We start from the raw sequence: 13693 nt of genomic DNA, 5'->3' as shown, positions 1-13693 counted from the left end.
CTACGATTCGATACAGAATGCAGGAAACCTGAAAGACACCCTCACGGACACATTGAGAGTAGTGTTTGTCTGCGGAATAATGGGAGTGCAAGGGTCTGTGATATTGATATGGTTGTATGTAGCACTATCCGTCATCAGGGGGCGTAGCTCAGATGGTAGAGCGCTCCGCTTAGCATGCGAGAGGTACTGGGATCGATACCCAGCGTCTCCAGAAATTTTTAACACCACCAACATGCGCACACTGCCATGCAAATAATTCACAGCCAGCGAATGTGTCTAGGCAGATACGAGCGAACGATTAGCAGCCACAATTGGCAAGCGTGCTGTTACGCCGCAGGAAGCACCCTCCTCCCAGCCCTATACTTAATTTAGAACCAGTACAAGTCTTCCCTTAAGATTCTCAAACCTATGTCGGAAAGATCTGCCTTGCGCCGAGTTCACAAAAATCCCACTGCACATTCCCATTCTTTACGTGCAGTCGCTGCTACTGGTGTTGCTAGTTGTGACTGCTGATGACAGATGCCGTAGCAATCAATTCATGGAGTGAGTTGTATGTTTTGCGACACTCTGTCTCTGACAAGCAAGCGGAGGTGACATAGGCGCGAACACGGGAAGTTTGCAGCTCCTCGCTGCCTGCAGAGACCGAGCAGCCACACTAGTTGGGCGGCCTAAGCCGTAGGCGAAATGTGCTCACCTCGCTTGGCGCGACGTCAAGCTCTAAATAAGGCTGTCACTAGCGTGAGCGTTGCGTGAGCGTCGTGTAAAGTCGGAAAAGTCGTCTGCATAGGTGAGTGCAATGTTTGGGGAGCGTTTCGTAGTTTTGCGCAGTGCAATGGAGACGCGGAAACTTGTTGTGGCTCAGTCTTTTGCAGTTGGACGACAAGAGTGGTACACAGTAGTAAAGTGCGAGGGCAGTGAGTTGGCATCAACAGTCGAGTGCACAATGGGGCTTCAGATGTGCTTGTTACCTCAGGCGCTGTGTGATTGTCGACATGGAAGTGAAAACGGAGCAATTTGTGACTGTCCTTTTCAATTTAAGACGTTAAATACAGACGGAATTTGTAGTCGTAATACCAGAGCATCGAAACTACTTGGAACTCTTGTGCATATGAACGTGATCGCGCCTTTGTACACTGGTCCCTTCGCCCCTATGAACAAACCAACCATCATGTCCGCGCACATCAGAGTAGCAAAGGATGGAAAACAGCGCATCTTTGTTGCGCTTGGGGGCGTAGCTCAGTTGGTAGAGCGTTCGCTTTGCATGTGAAAGGTCCCGGGTTCAAGCCCCGGCGCCTCATGTTTTGTGGACAGTGCATGGTAAGTGTTGGTCGCGGCGAGCCTAAAGACACGCAAGATGTTGCAAAGCCAGCCTCACAGACTCATATGATGTATACTGACGTAAGGAGAGCAAGACGTGATGTGAGGACCGGCTGTTGTCGAGGTGTCATCGAGTGCAAATCTATCTTAGGTATAACGGCCTAACCTCAATGAAGTCTAGAGTGTGGACAACACGTTCGTCTTACTCAGAGCGGTGGCCCGAACGCTATTTTCGACGTTGTGCGTGCCACTTTAATTTTGGCCAACTACGATTCGATACAGAATGCAGGAAACCTGAAAGACACCCTCACGGGACACATTGAGAGTAGTGTTTGTCTGCGGAATAATGGGAGTGCAAGGGTCTGTGATATTGATATGGTTGTATGTAGCACTATCCGTCATCAGGGGGCGTAGCCTCAGATGGTAGAGCGCTCGCTTAGCATGCGAGAGGTACTGGGATCGATACCCAGCGTCTCCCAGAATTTTTAACACACACCAACATGCGCACACTGCCATGCAAATATTCACAGCCAGCGAATGTGTCTAGGCAGATACGAGCGAACGATTAGCAGCCACAATTGGCAAGCAGTGCTGTTACGCGCAGGAAGCACCCTCCTCCCAGCCCTATACTTAATTTAGAACCAGTACAAGTCTTCCCTTAAGATTCTCAACCTATGTCGGAAAGATCTGCCTTGCGCCGAGTTCACAAAAATCCCACTGCACATTCCCCATCTTTACGTGCAGTCGGCTGCTACTGGTGTTGCTAGTTGTGACTGCTGATGACAGATGCCGTAGCAATCAATCATGGAGTGAGTTGTATGTTTTGCGACACTCTGTCTCTGACAAGCAAGCGGAGGTGACATAGGCGCGAACACGGGAAGTTTGCAGCTCCTCGCTGCCTGCAGAGGACCGAGCAGCCACACTAGTTGGGCGGCCTAAGCCGTAGGCGAAATGTGCTCACTCGCTTGGGCGCGACGTCAAGCTCTAAATAAGGCTGTCACTAGCGTGAGCGTCGTTGTAAAGTCGTGTTAAAAGTCGTCTGCATAGGTGAGTGCAATGTTTGGGGAGCGTTTCGTAGTTTGCGCAGTGCAATGGAGACGCGGAAACTTGTTGTGGCTCAGTCTTTTGCAGTTGGACGACAAGAGTGGTACACAGTAGTAAAGTGCGAGGCAGTGAGTTGGCATCAACAGTCGAGTGCACAATGGGCTTCAGATGTGCTTGTTACCTCAGGCGCTGTGTGATTGTCGACATGGAGTGAAAACGGAGCAATTTGTGACTGTCCTTTCAATTTAAGACGTTAAATACAGACGGAATTTGTAGTCGTAATACCAGAGCATCGAACTACTTGGAACTCTGTGCATATGAACGTGATCGCGCCTTTGTACACTGGTCCCTTCGCCCCTATGAACCAACCACCATCATGTCCGCGCACATCAGAGTAGCAAAGGATGGAAAACAGCGCATCTTTGTTGCGCTTGGGGGCGTAGCTCAGTTGGTAGAGCGTTCGCTTTGCATGTGAAAAGGTCCCGGGTTCAAGCCCCGGCGCCTCCATGTTTTGTGGACAGTGCATGGTAAGTGTTGGTCGCGGCGAGCCTAAAGACACGCTAGATGTTGCAAAAGCCAGCCTCACAGACTCATATGATGTATACTGACGTAAGGAGAGCAAGACGTGAATGTGAGGACCGGCTGTTGTCGAGGTGTCATCGAGTGCAAATCTATCTTAGGTATAACGGCCTAACCTCAATGAAGTCTAGAGTGTGGACAACACGTTCGTCTTACTCAGAGCGGGTGGCCGAACGCTATTTCGACGTTGTGCGTGCCACTTTAATTTTGGCCAACTACGATTCGATACAGAATGCAGGAAACCTGAAAGACACCCTCACGGACACATTGAGAGTAGTGTTTGTCTGCGGAATAATGGGAGTGCAAGGTCTGTGATATTGATATGGTTGTATGTAGCACTATCCGTCATCAGGGGGCGTAGCTCAGATGGTAGAGCGCTCGCTTAGCATGCGAGAGGTACTGGGATCGATACCCAGCGTCTCCAGAATTTTTAACACACCAACATTGCGCACACTGCCATGCAAATAATTCACAGCCAGCGAATGTGTCTAGGCAGATACGAGCGAACGATTAGCAGCCACAATTGCAAGCGTGCTGTTACGCGCAGGAAGCACCCTCCTCCCAGCCCTATACTTAATTTAGAACCAGTACAAGTCTTCCCTTAAGATTCTCAAACCTATGTCGGAAAGATCTGCCTTGCGCCGAGTTCACAAAAATCCCACTGCACATTCCCATTCTTTACGTGCAGTCGGCTGCTACTGGTGTTGCTAGTTGTGACTGCTGATGACAGATGCCGTAGCAATCAATTCATGGAGTGAGTTGTATGTTTTGCGACACTCTGTCTCTGACAAGCAAGCGGAGGTGACATAGGCGCGAACACGGGAAGTTTGCAGCTCCTCGCTGCCTGCAGAGACCGAGCAGCCACACTAGTTGGGCGGCCCTAAGCCGTAGGCGAAATGTGCTCACTCGCTTGGGCGCGACGTCAAGCTCTAAATAAGGCTGTCACTAGCGTGAGCGTCGTGTAAAGTCGGAAAAGTCGTCTGCATAGGTGAGTGCAATGTTTGGGGAGCGTTTCGTAGTTTGCGCAGTGCAATGGAGACGCGGAAACTTGTTGTGGCTCAGTCTTTTGCAGTTGGACGACAAGAGTGGTACACAGTAGTAAAGTGCGAGGCAGTGAGTTGGCATCAACAGTCGAGTGCACAATGGGGCTTCAGATGTGCTTGTTACCTTCAGGCGCTGTGTGATTGTCGACATGGAGTGAAAACGGAGCAATTTGTGACTGTCCTTTCAATTTAAGACGTTAAATACAGACGGAATTTGTAGTCGTAATACCAGAGCATCGAAACTACTTGGAACTCTTGTGCATATGAACGTGATCGCGCCTTTGTACACTGGTCCCTTCGCCCCTATGAACCAACCAACCATCATGTCCGCGCACATCAGAGTAGCAAAGGATGGAAAACAGCGCATCTTTTGTTGCGCTTGGGGGCGTAGCTCAGTTGGTAGAGCGTTCGGCTTTGCATGTGAAAGGTCCCGGGTTCAAGCCCCGGCGCCTCCATGTTTTGTGGACAGTGCATGGTAAGTGTTGGTCGCGGCGAGCCTAAAGACACGCAAGATGTTGCAAAGCCAGCCTCACAGACTCATATGATGTATACTGACGTAAGGAGAGCAAGACGTGAATGTGAGGACCGGCTGTTGTCGAGGTGTCATCGAGTGCAAATCTATCTTAGGTATAACGGCCTAACCTCAATGAAGTCTAGAGTGTGGACAACACGTTCGTCTTACTCAGAGCGGTGGCCGAACGCTATTTTCGACGTTGTGCGTGCCACTTTAATTTTGGCCAACTACGATTCGATACAGAATGCAGGAAACCTGAAAGACACCCTCACGGACACATTGAGAGTAGTGTTTGTCTGCGAGGAATAATGGGAGTGCAAGGGTCTGTGATATTGATATGGGTTGTATGTAGCACTATCCGTCATCAGGGGGCGTAGCTCAGATGGTAGAGCGCTCGCTTAGCATGCGAGAGGTACTGGGATCGATACCCAGCGTCTCCAGAATTTTTAACACACCAACATGCGCACACTGCCATGCAAATAATTCACAGCCAGCGAATGTGTCTAGGCAGATACGAGCGAACGATTAGCAGCCACAATTGGCAAGCGTGCTGTTACGCGCAGGAAGCACCCTCCTCCCAGCCCTATACTTAATTTAGAACCAGTACAAGTCTTCCCTTAAGATTCTCAAACCTATGTCGGAAAGATCTGCCTTGCGCCGAGTTCACAAAAATCCCACTGCACATTCCCATTCTTTACGTGCAGTCGGCTGCTACTGGTGTTGCTAGTTGTGACTGCTGATGACAGATGCCGTAGCAATCATTCATGGAGTGAGTTGTATGTTTTGCGACACTCTGTCTCTGACAAGCAAGCGGAGGTGACATAGGCGCGAACACGGGAAGTTTGCAGCTCCTCGCTGCCTGCAGAGACCGAGCAGCCACACTAGTTGGGCGCCTAAGCCGTAGGCGAAATGTGCTCACGTCGCTTGGGCGCGACGTCAAGCTCTAAATAAGGCTGTCACTAGCGTGAGCGTTGCGTGAGCGTCGTGAAAAGTCGGAAAAGTCGTCTGCATAGTGGAGTGCAATGTTTGGGGAGCGTTTCGTAGTTGCGCAGTGCAATGGAGACGCGGAAACTTGTTGTGGCCCAGTCTTTTGCAGTTGGACGACAAGAGTGGTACACAGTAGTAAAGTGCGAGGCAGTGAGTTGGCATCAACAGTCGAGTGCACAATGGGGCTTCAGATGTGCTTGTTACCTCAGGCGCTGTGTGATTGTCGACATGGAGTGAAAACGGAGCAATTTGTGACTGTCCTTTCAATTTAAGACGTTAAATACAGACGGAATTTGTAGTCGTAATACCAGAGCATCGAAACTACTTGGAACTCTTGTGCATATGAACGTGATCGCGCCTTTGTACACTGGTCCCTTCGCCCCTATGAACCAACCAACCATCATGTCCGCGCACATCAGAGTAGCAAAGGATGGAAAACAGCGCATCTTTGTTGCGCTTGGGGGCGTAGCTCAGTTGGTAGAGCGTTCGCTTTGCATGTGAAAGGTCCCGGGTTCAAGCCCCGGCGCCTCCATGTTTTGTGGACAGTGCATGGTAAGTGTTGGTCGCGGCGAGCCTAAAGACACGCAAGATGTTGCAAAGCCAGCCTCACAGACTCATATGATGTATACTGACGTAAGGAGAGCAAGACGTGAATGTGAGGACCGGCTGTTGTCGAGGTGTCATCGAGTGCAAATCTATCTTAGGTATAACGGCCTAACCTCAATGAAGTCTAGAGTGTGGACAACACGTTCGTCTTACTCAGAGCGGTGGCCGAACGCTATTTTCGACGTTGTGCGTGCCACTTTAATTTTGGCCAACTACGATTCGATACAGAATGCAGGAAACCTGAAAGACACCCTCACGGACACATTGAGAGTAGTGTTTGTCTGCGGAATAATGGGAGTGCAAGGGTCTGTGATATTGATATGGTTGTATGTAGCACTATCCGTCATCAGGGGGCGTAGCTCAGATGGTAGAGCGCTCGCTTAGCATGCGAGAGGTACTGGGATCGATACCCAGCGTCTCCAGAATTTTTAACACACCAACATGCGCACACTGCCATGCAAATAATTCACAGCCAGCGAATGTGTCTAGGCAGATACGAGCGAACGATTAGCAGCCACAATTGGCAAGCGTGCTGTTACGCGCAGGAAGCACCCTCCTCCCAGCCCTATACTTAATTTAGAACCAGTACAAGTCTTCCCTTAAGATTCTCAAACCTATGTCGGAAAGATCTGCCTTGCGCCGAGTTCACAAAAATCCCACTGCACATTCCCATTCTTTACGTGCAGTCGGCTGCTACTGGTGTTGCTAGTTGTGACTGCTGATGACAGATGCCGTAGCAATCAATTCATGGAGTGAGTTGTATGTTTTGCGACACTCTGTCTCTGACAAGCAAGCGGAGGTGACATAGGCGCGAACACGGGAAGTTTGCAGCTCCTCGCTGCCTGCAGAGACCGAGCAGCCACACTAGTTGGGCGGCCTAAGCCGTAGGCGAAATGTGCTCACTCGCTTGGGCGCGACGTCAAGCTCTAAATAAGGCTGTCACTAGCGTGAGCGTTGCGTGAGCGTCGTGAAAAGTCGGAAAAGTCGTCTGCATAGGTGAGTGCAATGTTTGGGGAGCGTTTCGTAGTTTGCGCAGTGCAATGGAGACGCGGAAACTTGTTGTGGCCCAGTCTTTTGCAGTTGGACGACAAGAGTGGTACACAGTAGTAAAGTGCGAGGCAGTGAGTTGGCATCAACAGTCGAGTGCACAATGGGGCTTCAGATGTGCTTGTTACCTCAGGCGCTGTGTGATTGTCGACATGGAGTGAAAACGGAGCAATTTGTGACTGTCCTTTCAATTTAAGACGTTAAATACAGACGGAATTTGTAGTCGTAATACCAGAGCATCGAAACTACTTGGAACTCTTGTGCATATGAACGTGATCGCGCCTTTGTACACTGGTCCCTTCGCCCCTATGAACCAACCAACCATCATGTCCGCGCACATCAGAGTAGCAAAGGATGGAAAACAGCGCATCTTTGTTGCGCTTGGGGGCGTAGCTCAGTTGGTAGAGCGTTCGCTTTGCATGTGAAAGGTCCCGGGTTCAAGCCCCGGCGCCTCCATGTTTTGTGGACAGTGCATGGTAAGTGTTGGTCGCGGCGAGCCTAAAGACACGCAAGATGTTGCAAAGCCAGCCTCACAGACTCATATGATGTATACTGACGTAAGGAGAGCAAGACGTGAATGTGAGGACCGGCTGTTGTCGAGGTGTCATCGAGTGCAAATCTATCTTAGGTATAACGGCCTAACCTCAATGAAGTCTAGAGTGTGGACAACACGTTCGTCTTACTCAGAGCGGTGGCCGAACGCTATTTTCGACGTTGTGCGTGCCACTTTAATTTTGGCCAACTACGATTCGATACAGAATGCAGGAAACCTGAAAGACACCCTCACGGACACATTGAGAGTAGTGTTTGTCTGCGGAATAATGGGAGTGCAAGGGTCTGTGATATTGATATGGTTGTATGTAGCACTATCCGTCATCAGGGGGCGTAGCTCAGATGGTAGAGCGCTCGCTTAGCATGCGAGAGGTACTGGGATCGATACCCAGCGTCTCCAGAATTTTTAACACACCAACATGCGCACACTGCCATGCAAATAATTCACAGCCAGCGAATGTGTCTAGGCAGATACGAGCGAACGATTAGCAGCCACAATTGGCAAGCGTGCTGTTACGCGCAGGAAGCACCCTCCTCCCAGCCCTATACTTAATTTAGAACCAGTACAAGTCTTCCCTTAAGATTCTCAAACCTATGTCGGAAAGATCTGCCTTGCGCCGAGTTCACAAAAATCCCACTGCACATTCCCATTCTTTACGTGCAGTCGGCTGCTACTGGTGTTGCTAGTTGTGACTGCTGATGACAGATGCCGTAGCAATCAATTCATGGAGTGAGTTGTATGTTTTGCGACACTCTGTCTCTGACAAGCAAGCGGAGGTGACATAGGCGCGAACACGGGAAGTTTGCAGCTCCTCGCTGCCTGCAGAGACCGAGCAGCCACACTAGTTGGGCGGCCTAAGCCGTAGGCGAAATGTGCTCACTCGCTTGGGCGCGACGTCAAGCTCTAAATAAGGCTGTCACTAGCGTGAGCGTTGCGTGAGCGTCGTGAAAAGTCGGAAAAGTCGTCTGCATAGGTGAGTGCAATGTTTGGGGAGCGTTTCGTAGTTTGCGCAGTGCAATGGAGACGCGGAAACTTGTTGTGGCCCAGTCTTTTGCAGTTGGACGACAAGAGTGGTACACAGTAGTAAAGTGCGAGGCAGTGAGTTGGCATCAACAGTCGAGTGCACAATGGGGCTTCAGATGTGCTTGTTACCTCAGGCGCTGTGTGATTGTCGACATGGAGTGAAAACGGAGCAATTTGTGACTGTCCTTTCAATTTAAGACGTTAAATACAGACGGAATTTGTAGTCGTAATACCAGAGCATCGAAACTACTTGGAACTCTTGTGCATATGAACGTGATCGCGCCTTTGTACACTGGTCCCTTCGCCCCTATGAACCAACCAACCATCATGTCCGCGCACATCAGAGTAGCAAAGGATGGAAAACAGCGCATCTTTGTTGCGCTTGGGGGCGTAGCTCAGTTGGTAGAGCGTTCGCTTTGCATGTGAAAGGTCCCGGGTTCAAGCCCCGGCGCCTCCATGTTTTGTGGACAGTGCATGGTAAGTGTTGGTCGCGGCGAGCCTAAAGACACGCAAGATGTTGCAAAGCCAGCCTCACAGACTCATATGATGTATACTGACGTAAGGAGAGCAAGACGTGAATGTGAGGACCGGCTGTTGTCGAGGTGTCATCGAGTGCAAATCTATCTTAGGTATAACGGCCTAACCTCAATGAAGTCTAGAGTGTGGACAACACGTTCGTCTTACTCAGAGCGGTGGCCGAACGCTATTTTCGACGTTGTGCGTGCCACTTTAATTTTGGCCAACTACGATTCGATACAGAATGCAGGAAACCTGAAAGACACCCTCACGGACACATTGAGAGTAGTGTTTGTCTGCGGAATAATGGGAGTGCAAGGGTCTGTGATATTGATATGGTTGTATGTAGCACTATCCGTCATCAGGGGGCGTAGCTCAGATGGTAGAGCGCTCGCTTAGCATGCGAGAGGTACTGGGATCGATACCCAGCGTCTCCAGAATTTTTAACACACCAACATGCGCACACTGCCATGCAAATAATTCACAGCCAGCGAATGTGTCTAGGCAGATACGAGCGAACGATTAGCAGCCACAATTGGCAAGCGTGCTGTTACGCGCAGGAAGCACCCTCCTCCCAGCCCTATACTTAATTTAGAACCAGTACAAGTCTTCCCTTAAGATTCTCAAACCTATGTCGGAAAGATCTGCCTTGCGCCGAGTTCACAAAAATCCCACTGCACATTCCCATTCTTTACGTGCAGTCGGCTGCTACTGGTGTTGCTAGTTGTGACTGCTGATGACAGATGCCGTAGCAATCAATTCATGGAGTGAGTTGTATGTTTTGCGACACTCTGTCTCTGACAAGCAAGCGGAGGTGACATAGGCGCGAACACGGGAAGTTTGCAGCTCCTCGCTGCCTGCAGAGACCGAGCAGCCACACTAGTTGGGCGGCCTAAGCCGTAGGCGAAATGTGCTCACTCGCTTGGGCGCGACGTCAAGCTCTAAATAAGGCTGTCACTAGCGTGAGCGTTGCGTGAGCGTCGTGAAAAGTCGGAAAAGTCGTCTGCATAGGTGAGTGCAATGTTTGGGGAGCGTTTCGTAGTTTGCGCAGTGCAATGGAGACGCGGAAACTTGTTGTGGCCCAGTCTTTTGCAGTTGGACGACAAGAGTGGTACACAGTAGTAAAGTGCGAGGCAGTGAGTTGGCATCAACAGTCGAGTGCACAATGGGGCTTCAGATGTGCTTGTTACCTCAGGCGCTGTGTGATTGTCGACATGGAGTGAAAACGGAGCAATTTGTGACTGTCCTTTCAATTTAAGACGTTAAATACAGACGGAATTTGTAGTCGTAATACCAGAGCATCGAAACTACTTGGAACTCTTGTGCATATGAACGTGATCGCGCCTTTGTACACTGGTCCCTTCGCCCCTATGAACCAACCAACCATCATGTCCGCGCACATCAGAGTAGCAAAGGATGGAAAACAGCGCATCTTTGTTGCGCTTGGGGGCGTAGCTCAGTTGGTAGAGCGTTCGCTTTGCATGTGAAAGGTCCCGGGTTCAAGCCCCGGCGCCTCCATGTTTTGTGGACAGTGCATGGTAAGTGTTGGTCGCGGCGAGCCTAAAGACACGCAAGATGTTGCAAAGCCAGCCTCACAGACTCATATGATGTATACTGACGTAAGGAGAGCAAGACGTGAATGTGAGGACCGGCTGTTGTCGAGGTGTCATCGAGTGCAAATCTATCTTAGGTATAACGGCCTAACCTCAATGAAGTCTAGAGTGTGGACAACACGTTCGTCTTACTCAGAGCGGTGGCCGAACGCTATTTTCGACGTTGTGCGTGCCACTTTAATTTTGGCCAACTACGATTCGATACAGAATGCAGGAAACCTGAAAGACACCCTCACGGACACATTGAGAGTAGTGTTTGTCTGCGGAATAATGGGAGTGCAAGGGTCTGTGATATTGATATGGTTGTATGTAGCACTATCCGTCATCAGGGGGCGTAGCTCAGATGGTAGAGCGCTCGCTTAGCATGCGAGAGGTACTGGGATCGATACCCAGCGTCTCCAGAATTTTTAACACACCAACATGCGCACACTGCCATGCAAATAATTCACAGCCAGCGAATGTGTCTAGGCAGATACGAGCGAACGATTAGCAGCCACAATTGGCAAGCGTGCTGTTACGCGCAGGAAGCACCCTCCTCCCAGCCCTATACTTAATTTAGAACCAGTACAAGTCTTCCCTTAAGATTCTCAAACCTATGTCGGAAAGATCTGCCTTGCGCCGAGTTCACAAAAATCCCACTGCACATTCCCATTCTTTACGTGCAGTCGGCTGCTACTGGTGTTGCTAGTTGTGACTGCTGATGACAGATGCCGTAGCAATCAATTCATGGAGTGAGTTGTATGTTTTGCGACACTCTGTCTCTGACAAGCAAGCGGAGGTGACATAGGCGCGAACACGGGAAGTTTGCAGCTCCTCGCTGCCTGCAGAGACCGAGCAGCCACACTAGTTGGGCGGCCTAAGCCGTAGGCGAAATGTGCTCACTCGCTTGGGCGCGACGTCAAGCTCTAAATAAGGCTGTCACTAGCGTGAGCGTTGCGTGAGCGTCGTGAAAAGTCGGAAAAGTCGTCTGCATAGGTGAGTGCAATGTTTGGGGAGCGTTTCGTAGTTTGCGCAGTGCAATGGAGACGCGGAAACTTGTTGTGGCCCAGTCTTTTGCAGTTGGACGACAAGAGTGGTACACAGTAGTAAAGTGCGAGGCAGTGAGTTGGCATCAACAGTCGAGTGCACAATGGGGCTTCAGATGTGCTTGTTACCTCAGGCGCTGTGTGATTGTCGACATGGAGTGAAAACGGAGCAATTTGTGACTGTCCTTTCAATTTAAGACGTTAAATACAGACGGAATTTGTAGTCGTAATACCAGAGCATCGAAACTACTTGGAACTCTTGTGCATATGAACGTGATCGCGCCTTTGTACACTGGTCCCTTCGCCCCTATGAACCAACCAACCATCATGTCCGCGCACATCAGAGTAGCAAAGGATGGAAAACAGCGCATCTTTGTTGCGCTTGGGGGCGTAGCTCAGTTGGTAGAGCGTTCGCTTTGCATGTGAAAGGTCCCGGGTTCAAGCCCCGGCGCCTCCATGTTTTGTGGACAGTGCATGGTAAGTGTTGGTCGCGGCGAGCCTAAAGACACGCAAGATGTTGCAAAGCCAGCCTCACAGACTCATATGATGTATACTGACGTAAGGAGAGCAAGACGTGAATGTGAGGACCGGCTGTTGTCGAGGTGTCATCGAGTGCAAATCTATCTTAGGTATAACGGCCTAACCTCAATGAAGTCTAGAGTGTGGACAACACGTTCGTCTTACTCAGAGCGGTGGCCGAACGCTATTTTCGACGTTGTGCGTGCCACTTTAATTTTGGCCAACTACGATTCGATACAGAATGCAGGAAACCTGAAAGACACCCTCACGGACACATTGAGAGTAGTGTTTGTCTGCGGAATAATGGGAGTGCAAGGGTCTGTGATATTGATATGGTTGTATGTAGCACTATCCGTCATCAGGGGGCGTAGCTCAGATGGTAGAGCGCTCGCTTAGCATGCGAGAGGTACTGGGATCGATACCCAGCGTCTCCAGAATTTTTAACACACCAACATGCGCACACTGCCATGCAAATAATTCACAGCCAGCGAATGTGTCTAGGCAGATACGAGCGAACGATTAGCAGCCACAATTGGCAAGCGTGCTGTTACGCGCAGGAAGCACCCTCCTCCCAGCCCTATACTTAATTTAGAACCAGTACAAGTCTTCCCTTAAGATTCTCAAACCTATGTCGGAAAGATCTGCCTTGCGCCGAGTTCACAAAAATCCCACTGCACATTCCCATTCTTTACGTGCAGTCGGCTGCTACTGGTGTTGCTAGTTGTGACTGCTGATGACAGATGCCGTAGCAATCAATTCATGGAGTGAGTTGTATGTTTTGCGACACTCTGTCTCTGACAAGCAAGCGGAGGTGACATAGGCGCGAACACGGGAAGTTTGCAGCTCCTCGCTGCCTGCAGAGACCGAGCAGCCACACTAGTTGGGCGGCCTAAGCCGTAGGCGAAATGTGCTCACTCGCTTGGGCGCGACGTCAAGCTCTAAATAAGGCTGTCACTAGCGTGAGCGTTGCGTGAGCGTCGTGAAAAGTCGGAAAAGTCGTCTGCATAGGTGAGTGCAATGTTTGGGGAGCGTTTCGTAGTTTGCGCAGTGCAATGGAGACGCGGAAACTTGTTGTGGCCCAGTCTTTTGCAGTTGGACGACAAGAGTGGTACACAGTAGTAAAGTGCGAGGCAGTGAGTTGGCATCAACAGTCGAGTGCACAATGGGGCTTCAGATGTGCTTGTTACCTCAGGCGCTGTGTGATTGTCGACATGGAGTGAAAACGGAGCAATTTGTGACTGTCCTTTCAATTTAAGACGTTAAATACAGACGGAATTTGTAGTCGTAATACCAGAGCATCGAAACTA

At 50.2% G+C, this 13693-nt stretch overlaps 16 non-coding genes across 16 annotated transcripts; all 16 read left to right on the top strand.

Annotated features, from left to right (window-relative positions):
* The first annotated feature begins 137 nt into the window (after nt 1-137).
* Nucleotides 138-211, top strand: Trnaa-agc (transfer RNA alanine (anticodon AGC)). The gene has a single exon. It is a non-coding gene; the product is annotated as a tRNA-Ala (tRNA).
* A 1013-nt stretch (nt 212-1224) lies between these two features.
* Trnaa-ugc (transfer RNA alanine (anticodon UGC)) lies at nt 1225-1298 on the top strand. Its single transcript has one exon. It is a non-coding gene; the product is annotated as a tRNA-Ala (tRNA).
* A 1496-nt stretch (nt 1299-2794) lies between these two features.
* Trnaa-ugc (transfer RNA alanine (anticodon UGC)) lies at nt 2795-2868 on the top strand. Its single transcript has one exon. It is a non-coding gene; the product is annotated as a tRNA-Ala (tRNA).
* A 423-nt stretch (nt 2869-3291) lies between these two features.
* Trnaa-agc (transfer RNA alanine (anticodon AGC)) lies at nt 3292-3364 on the top strand. Its single transcript has one exon. It is a non-coding gene; the product is annotated as a tRNA-Ala (tRNA).
* A 1000-nt stretch (nt 3365-4364) lies between these two features.
* On the top strand, nt 4365-4438 carry Trnaa-ugc (transfer RNA alanine (anticodon UGC)). The gene has a single exon. It is a non-coding gene; the product is annotated as a tRNA-Ala (tRNA).
* A 426-nt stretch (nt 4439-4864) lies between these two features.
* Nucleotides 4865-4937, top strand: Trnaa-agc (transfer RNA alanine (anticodon AGC)). The gene has a single exon. It is a non-coding gene; the product is annotated as a tRNA-Ala (tRNA).
* A 1006-nt stretch (nt 4938-5943) lies between these two features.
* On the top strand, nt 5944-6016 carry Trnaa-ugc (transfer RNA alanine (anticodon UGC)). Its single transcript has one exon. It is a non-coding gene; the product is annotated as a tRNA-Ala (tRNA).
* Nucleotides 6017-6439: 423 nt separating this feature from the next.
* Trnaa-agc (transfer RNA alanine (anticodon AGC)) lies at nt 6440-6512 on the top strand. Its single transcript has one exon. It is a non-coding gene; the product is annotated as a tRNA-Ala (tRNA).
* A 1008-nt stretch (nt 6513-7520) lies between these two features.
* Trnaa-ugc (transfer RNA alanine (anticodon UGC)) lies at nt 7521-7593 on the top strand. Its single transcript has one exon. It is a non-coding gene; the product is annotated as a tRNA-Ala (tRNA).
* Nucleotides 7594-8016: 423 nt separating this feature from the next.
* Trnaa-agc (transfer RNA alanine (anticodon AGC)) lies at nt 8017-8089 on the top strand. The gene has a single exon. It is a non-coding gene; the product is annotated as a tRNA-Ala (tRNA).
* Nucleotides 8090-9097: 1008 nt separating this feature from the next.
* Trnaa-ugc (transfer RNA alanine (anticodon UGC)) lies at nt 9098-9170 on the top strand. Its single transcript has one exon. It is a non-coding gene; the product is annotated as a tRNA-Ala (tRNA).
* A 423-nt stretch (nt 9171-9593) lies between these two features.
* Trnaa-agc (transfer RNA alanine (anticodon AGC)) lies at nt 9594-9666 on the top strand. The gene has a single exon. It is a non-coding gene; the product is annotated as a tRNA-Ala (tRNA).
* Nucleotides 9667-10674: 1008 nt separating this feature from the next.
* Nucleotides 10675-10747, top strand: Trnaa-ugc (transfer RNA alanine (anticodon UGC)). Its single transcript has one exon. It is a non-coding gene; the product is annotated as a tRNA-Ala (tRNA).
* Nucleotides 10748-11170: 423 nt separating this feature from the next.
* On the top strand, nt 11171-11243 carry Trnaa-agc (transfer RNA alanine (anticodon AGC)). Its single transcript has one exon. It is a non-coding gene; the product is annotated as a tRNA-Ala (tRNA).
* Nucleotides 11244-12251: 1008 nt separating this feature from the next.
* Nucleotides 12252-12324, top strand: Trnaa-ugc (transfer RNA alanine (anticodon UGC)). The gene has a single exon. It is a non-coding gene; the product is annotated as a tRNA-Ala (tRNA).
* Nucleotides 12325-12747: 423 nt separating this feature from the next.
* Trnaa-agc (transfer RNA alanine (anticodon AGC)) lies at nt 12748-12820 on the top strand. Its single transcript has one exon. It is a non-coding gene; the product is annotated as a tRNA-Ala (tRNA).
* The last annotated feature ends 873 nt before the right edge of the window (nt 12821-13693 follow it).

The sequence above is a fragment of the Schistocerca cancellata genome, unplaced genomic scaffold (assembly GCF_023864275.1).
Source record: "Schistocerca cancellata isolate TAMUIC-IGC-003103 unplaced genomic scaffold, iqSchCanc2.1 HiC_scaffold_985, whole genome shotgun sequence".
Taxonomy (NCBI): domain Eukaryota; kingdom Metazoa; phylum Arthropoda; class Insecta; order Orthoptera; family Acrididae; genus Schistocerca; species Schistocerca cancellata.
Note: the sequence above shows the minus strand (reverse complement) of the source record. Positions and strands in the feature narration are given on the sequence as shown.